Source organism: Salvelinus fontinalis, chromosome 5, assembly GCF_029448725.1.
Source record: "Salvelinus fontinalis isolate EN_2023a chromosome 5, ASM2944872v1, whole genome shotgun sequence".
In the NCBI taxonomy this organism is placed as follows: Eukaryota; Metazoa; Chordata; class Actinopteri; order Salmoniformes; family Salmonidae; genus Salvelinus; species Salvelinus fontinalis.
Genome location: NC_074669.1, coordinates 3,884,395 through 3,898,628, shown reverse-complemented (window position 1 = coordinate 3,898,628; position 14,234 = coordinate 3,884,395). Strand labels below are relative to the sequence as shown.

Below are 14,234 nucleotides of genomic sequence, written 5' to 3'. Positions count from 1 at the left end.
CCCCTAACCTCATCCACCCCTATCCTCATCCACCCCTAATCTCATCCACCCCTAATCTCATCCACCCCTCACCTCATCCACCTCTATCCTCATCCACCCCTAACATCATGCACCCCTAACCTCATACACCCCTATCCTCATCCACCCCTCACCTCATCCCCCTCTAACCTAATCCCCCTCTAACCTAATCCACCCCTAACCTCATACACCCCTATCCTCATCCACCCCTCACCTCATCCACCCCTCACCTCATCCACCCCTAACCTCATCCACCCCTAACATCATGCAACCCTAACCTCATACACCCCTATCCTCATCCACCCCTAACCTCATCCCCCTCTAACCTAATCCACCCCTAACCTCATCCACCCCTAACCTCATACACCCCTATCCTCATCCACCCCTAATCTCATCCACCCCTCACCTCATCCACCCCTATCCTCATCCACCCCTAACATTATGCACCCCTAACCTCATACACCCCTATCCTCATCCACCCCTAACCTCATCCCCCTCGAACCTAATCCACCCCTAACCTCATCCCCCTCTAACCTCATCCACCCCTAACCTCATCCACCCCCTAACCTCATCCACCCCTAACCTCATCCACACCTAACCTCATCCCCCTCTATCCTCATCCACCTCTATCCTCATCCACCCCTATCCTCATCCACCCCCTAAACTCACACACCCCTAACCTCATCCACCCCTAACCTCATCCACCCCTAACCTCATCCACACCTAACCTCATCCCCCTCTATCCTCATCCACCCCTAACCTCATCCACCCCCTAACCTCATCCACCCCTAACCTCTCCACCCCTATCCTCATCCACCCCTAACCTCATCCACCCCTATCCTCGTCCACCCCTATCCCCATCCACCCCCTAACCTTATCCACCCCTAACCTCATCCAGCCCTAACCTCATCCACCCATATCCTCATCCACCCATATCCTCATCCACCCCTATCCTCATACACCCCTATCCTCATCCACCCCTATCCTCATCCACATCTAACCGCATCCACCACTAACCTCATCCACCCATATCCTAATCCACCCCTATCCTCATCCACCCCTATCCTCATCCACCCCTAACCTCATCCACCCCTATCCTTATCCACCCCTAACCTAATCCCCCTCTAACCTCATCCACCCCTAACCTCATCCACCCCTAACCTCATCTACCCCTAACCTCATCTACCCCTAACCTCATCCACCCCTATCCTCATCCACCCCTATCCTCATCCACCCCCTATCCTCATCCACCCCTATCCTTATCCACCCCTAACCTCATCCACACCTAACCTCATCCCCCTCTATCCTCATCCACTCCTATCCTCATCCACCCCCTAACCTCATCCACCCCTATCCTCATCCACATCTAACCGCATCCACCACTAACCTCATCCACCCCTATCCTCATCCACCCCTCACCTCATCCACCCCTATCCCATCCATCCCTAACCTAATCCCCCTCTAACCTCATCCACCCCTAACATCATCCACCCCTAACATCATCCACCCCTATCCCATCCACCCCTAACCTCATCCAGCCCTAACCTCATCCACCCATATCCTCATACACCCTTATCCTCATCCACCCCTAACCTCATCCACCCCTATCCTCATCCACATCTAACCGCATCCACCACCAACCTCATCCACCCATATCCTAATCCACCCCTATCCTCATCCACCCCTATCCTCATCCACCCCTAACCTCATCCACCCCTATCCTTATCCACCCCTAACCTAATCCCCCTCTAACCTCATCCACCCCTAACCTCATCCACCCCTATCCCATCCATCCCCTAACCTCATCCACCCCTAACCTCATCCACCCCTATCCTCATCCACCCCTATCCTCATCCACCCCCTATCCTCATCCACCCCTATCCTTATCCACCCCTAACCTCATCCACCCCTAACCTCATCCCCCTCTATCCTCATCCACCCCTAACCTCATCCACCCCCTAACCTCATCCACCCCTATCCTCATCCACATCTAACCGCATCCACCACTAACCTCATCCACCCATATCCTAATCCACCCCTATCCTCATCCACCCCTAACCTCATCCACCCCTAACCTAATCCCCCTCTAACCTCATCCACCCCTAACATCATCCACCCCTATCCCATCCATCCCCTAACCTCATCTACCCCTAACCTCATCCACCCCTATCCTCATCCACCCTTATCCTCATCCACCCCCTATCCTCATCCACCCCTATCCTCATCCACCCCTAACCTCATCCACCCCTATCCTCACCCACCCCCCAACCTCATCCACCCCCAACCTCATCCACCCCCAACCTCATCCACCCCTCACCTCATCCACCCCTATCCTCATCCACCCCTATCCTCATCCACCACTATCCTCATCTGCCCCTAACTTCATCTGCCCCTAACCTCATCCGCCCCTATCCTCATCCATCACCTAACCTCATCCACCCTCTAACCTCATCCACCCCCTATCCTCATCCACCCCTATCCACATCCACCCCCTAACCTCATCCATCCTCTAATTTCATCCACCCCCCCAACCCCATCCACCCTCTAACCTGTGTTATTGTGTTGCTAAGGTAGGACGTTGCTAGGACACTCACCAACTTTCTTCACCTTCAGGGACATGCCGTCGTCGATGTAAGACGTGAGCTCCGACCTTCAGGATCTTGGTGATGTTCTTGTAGTCCAGCCACAGGTGCTTCTCGTCACAGTTGTCCTTGTACTTGTCGTCCAGGGTCAGCTTGATGTGAGCTCCCTTCTTCAGCTCGACCTCAGCTTTGCCACTCTGTACAGGGGAAGAATCATATAATTACACAACTATTATTAGTAGCAGTAGTATTCTGTACTGTATATCTCTACGGGGAACAACAGGGTATTCTGATGCTAGTAGTGTTCTACTGTGCAACAGTACTATACAGATTTCATTGCTGGTTGTTCTATTCCTTACCGTTTTTTTAATACGGTAGAAAAAAATGACCAAAGACAGCCAGAAATCCACCCCCCTGGCAACGGCAGGTCTGCTAGTTTCTTGTTGCTGCCCTGAATCTAGTGGTGTTGTACTGTCCTACGTTGAGACAGCCTGTCACGACTTCCTGCCGAAGTCGGCCCCTCTCCTTGTTCGAGCGGTGTTCGGCGATCGACGTCACCGATCTTCTAGCCATCACTGATCCGTTTTTCATTTTCCATTGGTTTTGTCTTGTCTTCCATCACACCTGGTTCAAATCCCATCAATTACACGTTGTGTATTTAACCCTCTGTTTCCCCTCATGTCCTTGTCAGTGATTGTTCGTTGTATGTATTGGTGCTTTGTATGTTATGGTGTGTGACGGGTTTTGTACACACTTTCTTTATTTTGTTTACGTTTGTTTTCGGAGTTTGTGAGCATTTATTAAAATACTCCGTTTGTACCAAGTTCGTTCTCCTGCGCCTGACTCCCCTGACACCAGTACGCACCCCATTACACAGCCTTTGTTGCTGCCCTGAATCTAGTGGTGTTATACTGTCCTACCTTGAGATTTCATTGCTTTATATGTTTATATTTCTTGACATTTTTTTCATGCTGTTTTTATTGTGAGAGATTTTGGTGTGTTAAGTAAAAAACTTGAACTAATACATGCCTCTGTTCATCCGTTTTGGCTTTTCGTAAAAGGTTCACAGTAAATAAATACTCACGTCCTTGATCAGTCCTGTCCTGATCTCAGGTCCCTTGGTGTCCAGAGCGATGGCCACTGGTCTGTACTCGAGGATTCCATGTCCGAAGCTCTCGGTGGCCTCACGGACGTTCTTGATGGTCTCAGCATGGTACTGTAGGGGGTGTCAGATCATTTAGAGACATCATAGGTGGTTTTAGAACGGTACTGTAGAATAAGAAAAGGATAGGGGTCCAAGCAAAGAACCTTGAGAATGCTCAAATGGTTTAGTTAGAGAGCTGGACAAATTGACATCGCCCAGATAGGTATCGTGTATTGCAATTTTGTATACACTTTATATAATGTTTGATTTGATATACTGTGTATAAAGTTGCTATTTGTTTTACTAGGCAAGTCAGTTATTAAGAACAAATTCTTATTTTCAATGACGGCCTAGGAACAGTGGGTTAACTGCCTTGTTTATGGGAAGAACAACAGGTTTTTACCTTGTCAGCTCGGGGATTCGATCTTGCAACCTTTCGGTTACTGATCCAACACTCTAACCACTAGGCTACTGCTTAAAAATGCTTACTGTCTCATGCTATACCTCAGTGTTGAAAACACACTGACACTCACTCAACAATGGGTGACAGACAAGGGACAATTTAATAAATTGTTATGTTTTGGCCTTGGTTATATTAAAATGAATAGGCCCTGTGTGGCTCATTTGATAGAGCATGGCACTTGCAACGCCAGGGTTGAAAATGTATCCATTTTGCTCTGGATAAGCTCTGGATAAGAGCGTCTGCTTAAATGACTAAAATGTAAATGTAAAAAAAGAATGTTAAATCACTTTGGATATAAGCAACTGCTAAATGGCATATATTAAATAGAATAGCCACGTAGCATAGCTCTGCCTCTCTTGCTTCCCCTAAACAGTTTTTTTTGCCTATAGACGACTACCTGAGACTAGAAGACTCACAGCTATTACATCTTCACAGCAGAGTCATGACGACAAGAGAATGTGTTCTTTGGACAAGAAATTAAAGGGTCGCCCCCATCGCACCGACTGTGGATCTCCTGTTCAGCTATCAATCGTTCAGCACGCTGTTGACGTCCGACTGCCGACATTTTCGTACAATTCTACATGTAAAATACATTTGCACTCGGTTCCCAAATTACAGACGGCATTCTGTTCAGAGGTGCAAAGTACTCTCGGCATGCAAACGCTATTGGTGTGTCTAAGTCCTAACGGTACTATTGGCTTTTGAAGGGCAGTGTCTGATTCAAATATATAATTAAAGTAAAAAATAAATAAAAGTATTGCTCTTTATAGAACACTGCAACTGGTTGTGAGCTTTCCCGGGTGAAGCAGGGTGACGAAGTTAAAAAGTCCTGACTTTTAAAGGGGAGAGGTTAGTGGTGTAAAGCTTAGTGCCAGGATCTGGATCCATCTAGCTGTACTACTGATCAGCTAAATACAAAAGAGGATGACTGGGGGAGGAGGAAGAGGAGGAGAGGGCACTGAAGAAGCAAATAAGAGGGTGCCGATCAGCTTACAAACACTGGTATTCAAATGTTACAGTGATAATGTCACAATAAGGTTGGCTGGGCTCTAGTAGACTCACTAAAGGTTGTCCTATGAGGTTGGCTAGGCTACAGACTCACTCAAGACAAACTGACAGTCTTTAGAATCAGCTGAGTGGAAATGTCACCATATTGCTTTCCCCTTTCAGATCAACTTGAGGTACCAAGGAGTAAAGGGCTCGGGGTCAGTTTGTAACTCGGCACTAGTCTAAATCCGTGAACAGCTGTGGGGGCATCAGGTTCACTACTAGAGCCCTTTATCTTGGCTTCTGTACTAGTTTAGTGTGATCTAACGAGAGCATGTTGTCCTGGGCAACACCACTGACCTCATGAGTTCCGTGAGAGAAGTTCATTCTTGCAATGTTCATCCCAGATTTGATCATCTCCTTCAGCATATCCACTTTTCGGGAGGCGGGTCCTGCAGACGGACAAGATGACAAGCAAAAGGGTTTTAGAGGGATATAGGCCTTCTGTAGATCTACACGACTCACACAGAATGCATGTGTAAAAAACGCATGGCTGGATTAGTGTAGTGTAGGCCTAGGGCGTTCTATGAAGTGCTCTGTAATGATTACACTGATGGAAGACCAATCGAACTGAAACTGAGCTTAGTATGATAAACGCAAGGAGGTGAGGAGCTTGAGTACTGAGAGTATGAAGGGTGAGGGACGAGGTGGGGTTGAGTACTGAGGGTATGAAGGGTAAGGGGTGAGGTGGGGTTGAGTACTGAGGGTATGAAGAGTGAGGGGGGGTTGAGTACTGAGGGTATGAAGGGTAAGGGGTGAGGTGGGGTTGAGTACTGAGGGTATGAAGGGTGAGGGGTGGTTGAGTACTGAGGGTATGAAGGGTAAGGGGTGAGGTGGGGTTGAGTACTGAGGGTATGAAGGGTAAGGGGTGAGGTGGGGTTGAGTACTGAGGGTATGAAGGGTGAGGGTGAGGTGGGGTTGAGTACTGAGGGTATGAAGAGTGAGGGATGAGGTGGGGTTGAGTACTGAGGGTATGAAGGGTAAGGGGTGAGGTGGGGTTGAGTACTGAGGGTATGAAGGGTAAGGGGTGAGGTGGGGTTGAGTACTGAGGGTATGAAGAGTGAGAGATGAGGTGGGGTTGAGTACTGAGGGTATGAAGGGTGAGGGGTGAGGTGGGGTTGAGTACTGAGGGTATGAAGGGTGAGGGGTGAGGTGGGGTTGAGTACTGAGGGTATGAAGGGTGAGGGGTGAGGTGGTGTTGACTACTGAGGGTATGAAGAGTGAGGGATGAGGTGGGGTTCAGTACTGAGGGTATGAAGGGTGAGGGTGAGGTGGGGTTGAGTACTGAGGGTATGAAGAGTGAGAGATGAGGTGGGGTTGAGCACTGAGGGTATGAAGGGTGAGGGGTGAGGTGGAGTTGAGTACTGAGGGTATGAAGGGTGAGGGGTGAGGTGGTGTTGACTACTGAGGGTATGAAGAGTGAGGGATGAGGTGGGGTTCAGTACTGAGGGTATGAAGGGTGAGGGGGTTGAGTACTGAGGGTATGAAGGGTGAGGGATGAGCTGGGGTTGAGTACTGAGGGTATGAAGAATGAGGGATGAGGTGGGGTTGAGTACTGAGGGTATGAAGGGTGAGGGGTGAGGGTTGAGTATTGAGGGTATGAAGATTGAGGGGTGAGGTGGGATTGAGTACTGAGGGTATGAAGGGTGAGGGTTGAGTATTGAGGGTATGAAGATTGAGGGGTGAGGTGGGGTTAAGTACTGAGGGTATGAAGGGTGAGGGGGGGGTTGAGAACTGAGGTTATGAAAGGTGAGGGGTGAGGTGGGGTTGACTACTGAGGGTATGAAGAATGAGGGATGAGGTGGGGTTGACTACTGAGGGTATGAAGGGTGAGGGGTGAGGGTTGAGTATTGAGGGTATGAAGATTGAGGGGTGAGGTGGGATTGAGTACTGAGGGTATGAAGGGTGAGGGGTGAGGGTTGAGTATTGAGGGTATGAAGATTGAGGGGTGAGGTGGGGTTGAGTACTGAGGGTATGAAGGGTGAGGGGTGAGGTGGGGTTGAGTACTGAGGGTATGAAGGGTGAGGGGTGAGGTGGGGTTGAGTACTGAGGGATTGAGTACTGAGGGTATGAAGGTTGAGGTGGGGTTGAGTACTGAGGGTATGAAGAGTGAGGAATGAGGTGAGGTTGAGTACTGAGGGTATGAAGGGTAGGGGTGAGGTGGGGTTGAGTGCTGATGGGTTGAGTACTGAGGGTATGAAGGGTGAGGTGGTGTTGGACAGTGAGGTATAGTGTGGTTTAGCAATGAGGTGGAGAGGGGGGGTCGGGGGTCGATGTCCAGAAGACACTTGTGCTCCAGGAAGGTGTCGGCCATGGCAGCGTGCAGCTGCTGCGTCTGGATGAAGGCAGAACCTTTCCTTTAGACATGACTGGATTGGTGTCTGAATTTGGTGTCTGAGATGTCCTGGAAAGAGGGAGAGAGACAGGGAAGGGAGTGGGGGGGAAGAGGGAGGGACGGATTGAGGAAGGGAGGGAGGGAAACGGGTAGAAAGAGAGTGTGAATAAATCGAGACGATATTTTGACATTCTGTTGGATGTGACCTTTGACTTTAAGGATTATCTTGGGAGAGTCCTAGTGAGAGGCCAGTATTTGGACAGGGTGTGTGTACGATGGCTTGTACAGCTTCTCTGAGTCTCAGATCATTACACTGACATGCTACTTAAACCAAAGACATAACATAACCTAGACTGTCCAAAAAAACACCCACAAAATCGTGCCCAAATGAAACGGCCTCGTACTCTTTTATAGATCATACAATATGCATATTATTATTACTATTGGATAGAAAACACTCTCAAGTTTCTAAAACTGTTTGAATTATATCTGTGAGTAAAACAGAACTCATTTTGCAGCAAACTTCCATGCAGGAAGTGAAAAATCTGAAAACGAGGCTCTGTTTCAGGGCCTGCCTATTCAACTGGCTTTTATTTATCGATATGCATGCACTTCATACGCCTTCCACTAGATGTCAACAGGCAGTGGAAGGTGCAATGGGGTGTCTAGCTTGATCTGAGGTCGAATGAGAGCTTTTGGAGTGACAGGTCCGGAATTTTCTTTGTCTTCTAAGGCGCGCGGCAGAGCTCGACACTGTCTTCTGAAAAGCGTTCAGTTTACACGGCGAATATCTCCGGCTCTGATTTTATTTGATACATGTGATAATAACATCATAATGTAGGTTTTTTCAACCGAGTTTTATCAGTTTATTCAACGTTTATTGGTACTTTTGGAGTTTTCCGTTCTTTGCGCCTAGAGAGGATGGGAATGTTAGCAACCTTGGCTAGCATTGTGGCGCGAATTCGACAGAAGAAATGGACATTCTAAAACCAAACAACGATTTATTCTGGACGAAGGACTCCTTGTACAACATTCTGATGGAAGCTCAGCAAAAGTAAGAAAAAATGTATGATGTTATTTCGTATTTCTGTGTAAAATGTTGAGTCCTATTCTCCGCCGTTTTGGTGAGCGCTGTCTCGCAATAACGCAAGCTGTATGTTATGGTAAAGTTATTTTAAAAAATCTAACACGGCGATTGCATTAAGAAGCAGTGTATCTTTCATTTGCCATACAACAAGTATTTTTATGTAAAGTTTATGATGAGTTTTTTGGTCAGATTAGGTGAGTGTCCAAAATATCTCTGGAGATTCTGGTGAATCGATGATACGTATTCACAATGTATAATCAGGATTTGTAGCTCTAAATATGTAAATTTTCGAACAAAACATAATTGTATTGTATAACATGATGTTATAAGACTGTCATCTGATGAATTTGTTCAAGGTTAGTGATTAATTTTATCTCTATTTTGTCGGTTTTGTGCAAGCTATCGTTGCGGGGAGTAAATTGCGTTGTGTGTTTGGCTACTGTAGTGAGCTAATAGAAATATATATTGTGTTTTCGCTGTAAAACGCTTAAAAAATCGGAAATATTGGCTGGATTCACAAGATGTTTATCTTTCATTTGCTGTACACCATGTATTTTTCATAAATGTTTTATGATGAGTATTTCTGTATTTCACGTTGCTCTCTGTAATTATTCTGGCTGCTTTGGTACTATTTTTGATGGTAGCTGCAATGTAAAACTATGATTTATACCTCAAATATGCACATTTTCGAACAACACATGAATGTATTGTGTAACATGTTATAAGACTCTCATCTGATGAAGTTGTTTCTTGGTTAGTGACTAATTTTATCTCTATTTTGTCCGTTTTGTGAAAGCTACCTATGCGGTGGAAACATGGTGAAAATATGCGGTTGTGTGTTTGGCTATTGTAGTTAGCTAATAGAAATACATATTGTGTTTTTGCTGTAAAACATTTTAAAAATTGGAAATGATGGCTGGATTCACAAGATGTTTATCTTTCATTTGCTGTATTGGACTTGTGATTTCATGAAAATTATATTATATGATATCCCTGTCCCGTTAGGCTAGGCTATGCTAGTCAGCTTTTTTGATGAGGAGGATCCCGGATCCGGGAGAGAGAAGCGGTAGAGGTTTTAAGTAACTGTTTCCACAGCGTTTTCATAGTTTACTCAACCTTTTGGTTCCAGTGTAAAATGAACAAGATTTGGCCTAAAAACTTAGCTCCAACTCGAGAAACCTTTGGCCAAAATTGTATAAATTATTATTTGGTATCTTAACTAAAAAAAAAGACTGGTTACACACACACAGTGCTTTTAACGTACAATGTTTTCAACTTACATATTTGACCCACATTGACATACATGACTACATTGTGTATGTTGATTTACAGGTTCAATATTATTCAACATGTTCTCACCTGGGATTTGAACTCACAACCTCTTGGTTCATGGCATTACATTTTGGTTACCAGGAATTCAGCTAACAATTAGTTTAATTTAGGAAATCTGTTCCCAAGTATTCCCACACACAAAAAAAGAGACTTGATTGTGTCTCAATGTAAGGTATGAAATCATTGCTATTTACAAATACAATCTCTTTCTTGGCTTAGTTGTGGTCATCCAGACAATCCACTCCGACAAACATCGGCCCACGGCTGAATCTAAAAGCCTACCCCTGCTATACTGTAGAGATGCTGCCTACCAACAGATAAGATAACCTATAGATGCCAACAGACATAACATAACCTATAGATTCTGTCTAGCAACAGAGAGGAAACCTGGTATAGTCATGATGGCTGACAGGTGATATTCAACCATCATACATTCCTCTCAACTCCCTTCAATTGATCGATTGCTTTTTGAAACACATTTTCACTTTATCTAACCTTTGTTTAAACAGATTATCCTCACTGAGATAAAAACAATTTTTATTTATTTTACAAGAAAAACATGTCTTTGGGTCATACAGGACACCCACGTTTTACCTGCTAACTCTGGGCCCTCAGTGTTACAGCTTGGTAAGTTTGACCTGCTAACTCTGGGCCCTCAGTGTTACAGCTTGGTAAGTTTGACCTGCTAACTCTGGGCCCTCAGTGTTACAGCTTGGTAAGTTTGACCTGCTAACTCTGGGCCCTCAGTGTTACAGCTTGGTAAGTTTGGCCTGCTAACTCTGGGCCCTCAGTGTTAGAGCTTGGTAAGTTTGACCTGCTAACTCTGGGCCCTCAGTGTTACAGCGTGGTATGTTTGACCTGCTAACTCTGGGCCCTCAGTGTTAGAGCTTGGTAAGTTTGACCTGCTAACTCTGGGCCCTCAGTGTTACAGTTTGGTTAGTTTTGACACTGTTTTGACACACACACACACACACACACACACACACACACACACACACACACTTAAACTTACTTTATGACTGGGGAATCAATCCTCAGAGAATGAACTTGATCAACTAGCCAACCTACTACTATAACTTTTCTAATCCAGTATACTGTGCACTGAAGACTGTATAGAATTGTTAGACCATTGTATGTAATATGTAAACTACAATCGTCACGTGCATCCTTCTATCTCGCATCTTGCTTCTGTTATTTGTAAATCTAAAAAGGTAAAGTATGACTGAGGATTACAGGAATGTTTGAAGAGCAGTGACAAACAATTGGTCAAAGGAAAATAAAAATGTTCTTCAGTATCTAGTCTTTCATAGTATGGGCTCTTTTTCTGAAATTATGTATTATGTTTATCGACAGCAATGATATTTCATTGACGCAGATTATGGATAGAGCGCTTGTTTCAGGACCAAAAGAATGCAGATTTGGGTACCTCATATGATGGGATATGACAATACAGACAGGAATATCAGGAATCTGTCTGTGTAGTTGGGAGATATTTTTTGTTCTTTTTTTTCAATGGTAAAAAAAAAAAAACGCTTTGAATATCTGTCCACTTGTTGTGGGCATCGTGTACGAAAGGCATCAATCTAGCATGAGCAACACGATCACACCATCTAGTGACTGTTTGTAGAAGTACCAGAGCGGCTTTCAACACATCTGGCTGACGGTAATGTATTTCGTTTGTCCATCAAAGCCACAGAGGAAAATATCATAGAATGTGTATGTTAGCATGTTAGGGATACACGACCTTAATAATCATACGGTACGTTCTGAACTGGTCTAACAGCTGCATTACAGGCAGATGATTAGAGAAAATGGTACCGGCAATCACACAATTACCAAAGGTACTCAAACAATAACATACTTTATGTTGGACAGAAATGAATCGTTAAAGTATGAAACCATTTAAAGAAATTCAGTGATGTATGTGTCAGATCATGTTCTTAATATTACATGACAGGAAGAATGGCCTGAAATAAAAATAAAATAATTATAATCCTGTCCGTTTGCAATGTCAACACTAGATAACAGCGTGCAGTTAAAAAAACATCATTATAATCCAGATTAAAGCTCTGTGACTTTCCAATGGCATTTCAACAGATGTTAAAAAATATCACGTCATAAACCACTACTCGCATTTATACCGAGAAAACAATCACTACAGCAAAGACAGCCGCTAGTCGTTCACCGGAAGTTTGATTTTATTATTGCATCCAATTCAATAACACCCCCCCCCCCCCCCCCCACCACAAGAAAAAAATATATATATGATCTTGTTCAACATTGGTCATCATGGAATTATGAGGTACGGGAAGCCAGAAGCAACAGATGTAATACATATTAATGAAATATATCACACTGCAACGCAGTAAAGCGTCGATTTTAAAGGTACAATCTGGGATCAAGATGGGAATCTGTTCAATAGGCCTTCTAAATTCATCACATATCCAATGGGTCTTAGAACACTATATAATGAATCCCAGATTGTAGCCTCAATAACCAGAGAGAGTGCACTCAAGGCTGAGATCTGGTCTGATATTCAATCCAATGCTCCGCGACACCTCTGTTGTAGTGGAGAGGAGAGGGAGGGAGGGAGGAATAGCAATGGGAGATTGATCCACCACTAGTATCAGTGTGTGTGTGTGTGTGTGTGTGTGTGTGTGTGTGTGTGTGTGTGTGTGTGTGTGTGTGTGTGTGTGTGTGTGTGTGTGTGTGTGTGTGTGTGTGTTTGTGTGTGTGTGTGTGTGTGTGTGTGTGTGCGTGCAACTGAGGCCTTTGGATTGGATTCTCACGGGCATGACCTTATGATTAGTTAAATCTATTCACAAGGTCATGCCCAGGTCAGAGGTCAGATAAAAAGGTCAGAGGTGCAGATAAATACAAGTCAAACATAAATACATGAAATTATATACACAACAAGCAGGATGTATAGATATGCAGAGATTGGGGAAAATCGAAGGGGACTAGGTTTGTCAACCTTTTCAGAACAAGAGTCCCCTTTTCAAAATAAGAGTCAATTGTTGATAACTCTTGATCAATTCAATAGATGTCTCATTCCTATGTCTGTGGACAATATGATTTACAGAACGTTGTCAAGACGACCAGAACAATCTTTTCATCATAAGGGATATAGTAAACCTTGAAAATACATGACAATATGACGGAGAAGAGGAGCCACAGTTTTTTCAACAGATGTCAAATCTTAAATAATGACTATGTATAGATAATCTTAAATCATAAAACAACGAAACAAAAGTAAAATATACAGCAAAAGGACACCCAGGAGTTATATCATACATGTCAGTGTTCTCAAAGCAGCAGCCCCTAGCCCATCGGCAGGTCAGTACCAGCTCAAAGCAAGAGCCTCTAGTCCATCGGCAGGTCAGTACCAGCTCAAAGCAACAGTCTCTAGCCCATCGGCAGGTCAGTACCAGCTCAAAGCAACAGCCTCTAGTCCATCGGCAGGTCAGTACCAGCTCAAAGCAACAGCCCCTAGCCCATCGGCAGGTCAGTACCAGCTCAAAGCAACAGCCCCTAGCCCATCGGCAGGTCAGTACCAGCTCAAAGCAACAGCCCCTAGCCCATCGGCAGGTCAGTACCAGCTCAAAGCAACAGCCTCTAGCCCATCGGCAGAGGAAAATATAATAGAATGTGACTGGTGACCAGCGAGCTGAGATAAGGGGGGACTTTACCTAGCAGGGTCTTGTAGATGACCTGGAGCCAGTGGGTTTGGCGACGAGTATGAAGCGAGGGCCAGTCAACGACAGCGTACAGGTCGCAGTGGTGGATAGTAAATGGGGCTTTGGTGACAAAACGGATGGCACTGTGATAGACTGCATCCAATTTATTGAGTAGGGTATTGGAGGCTATTTTGTAAATGACATATCCGAAGTCGACGATCGGTAGGATGGTCAGTTTTACGAGGGTATGTTTGGCAGCATGAGTGAAGGATGCTTTGTTGCGAAATAGGAAGCCAATTCTAGATTTAACTTTGGATTGGAGATGTTTGATGTGAGTCTGGGAGAGTTTACAGTCTAACCAGACACCTAGGTATTTGTAGTTGTCCACATATTCTAAGTCAGAACCGTCCAGAGTAGTGATGTTGGACAGGCGGGCAGGTGCAGGCAGCGATCGGTTGAAGAGCATGCATTTAGTTTTACTTGCATTTAACAGCAATTGGAGGCCACGGAAGGAGAGTTGTATTGCATTGAAGCTTGTCTGGAGGGTTG

General features: G+C 45.1%; 1 pseudogene; it reads right to left on the bottom strand.

Annotated features, from left to right (window-relative positions):
• Positions 1-2,583: 2,583 nt before the first annotated feature.
• On the bottom strand, positions 2,584-10,067 carry LOC129854827 (pyruvate kinase PKM-like; annotated as a pseudogene).
• Between the last annotated feature and the right edge of the window lie 4,167 nt (positions 10,068-14,234).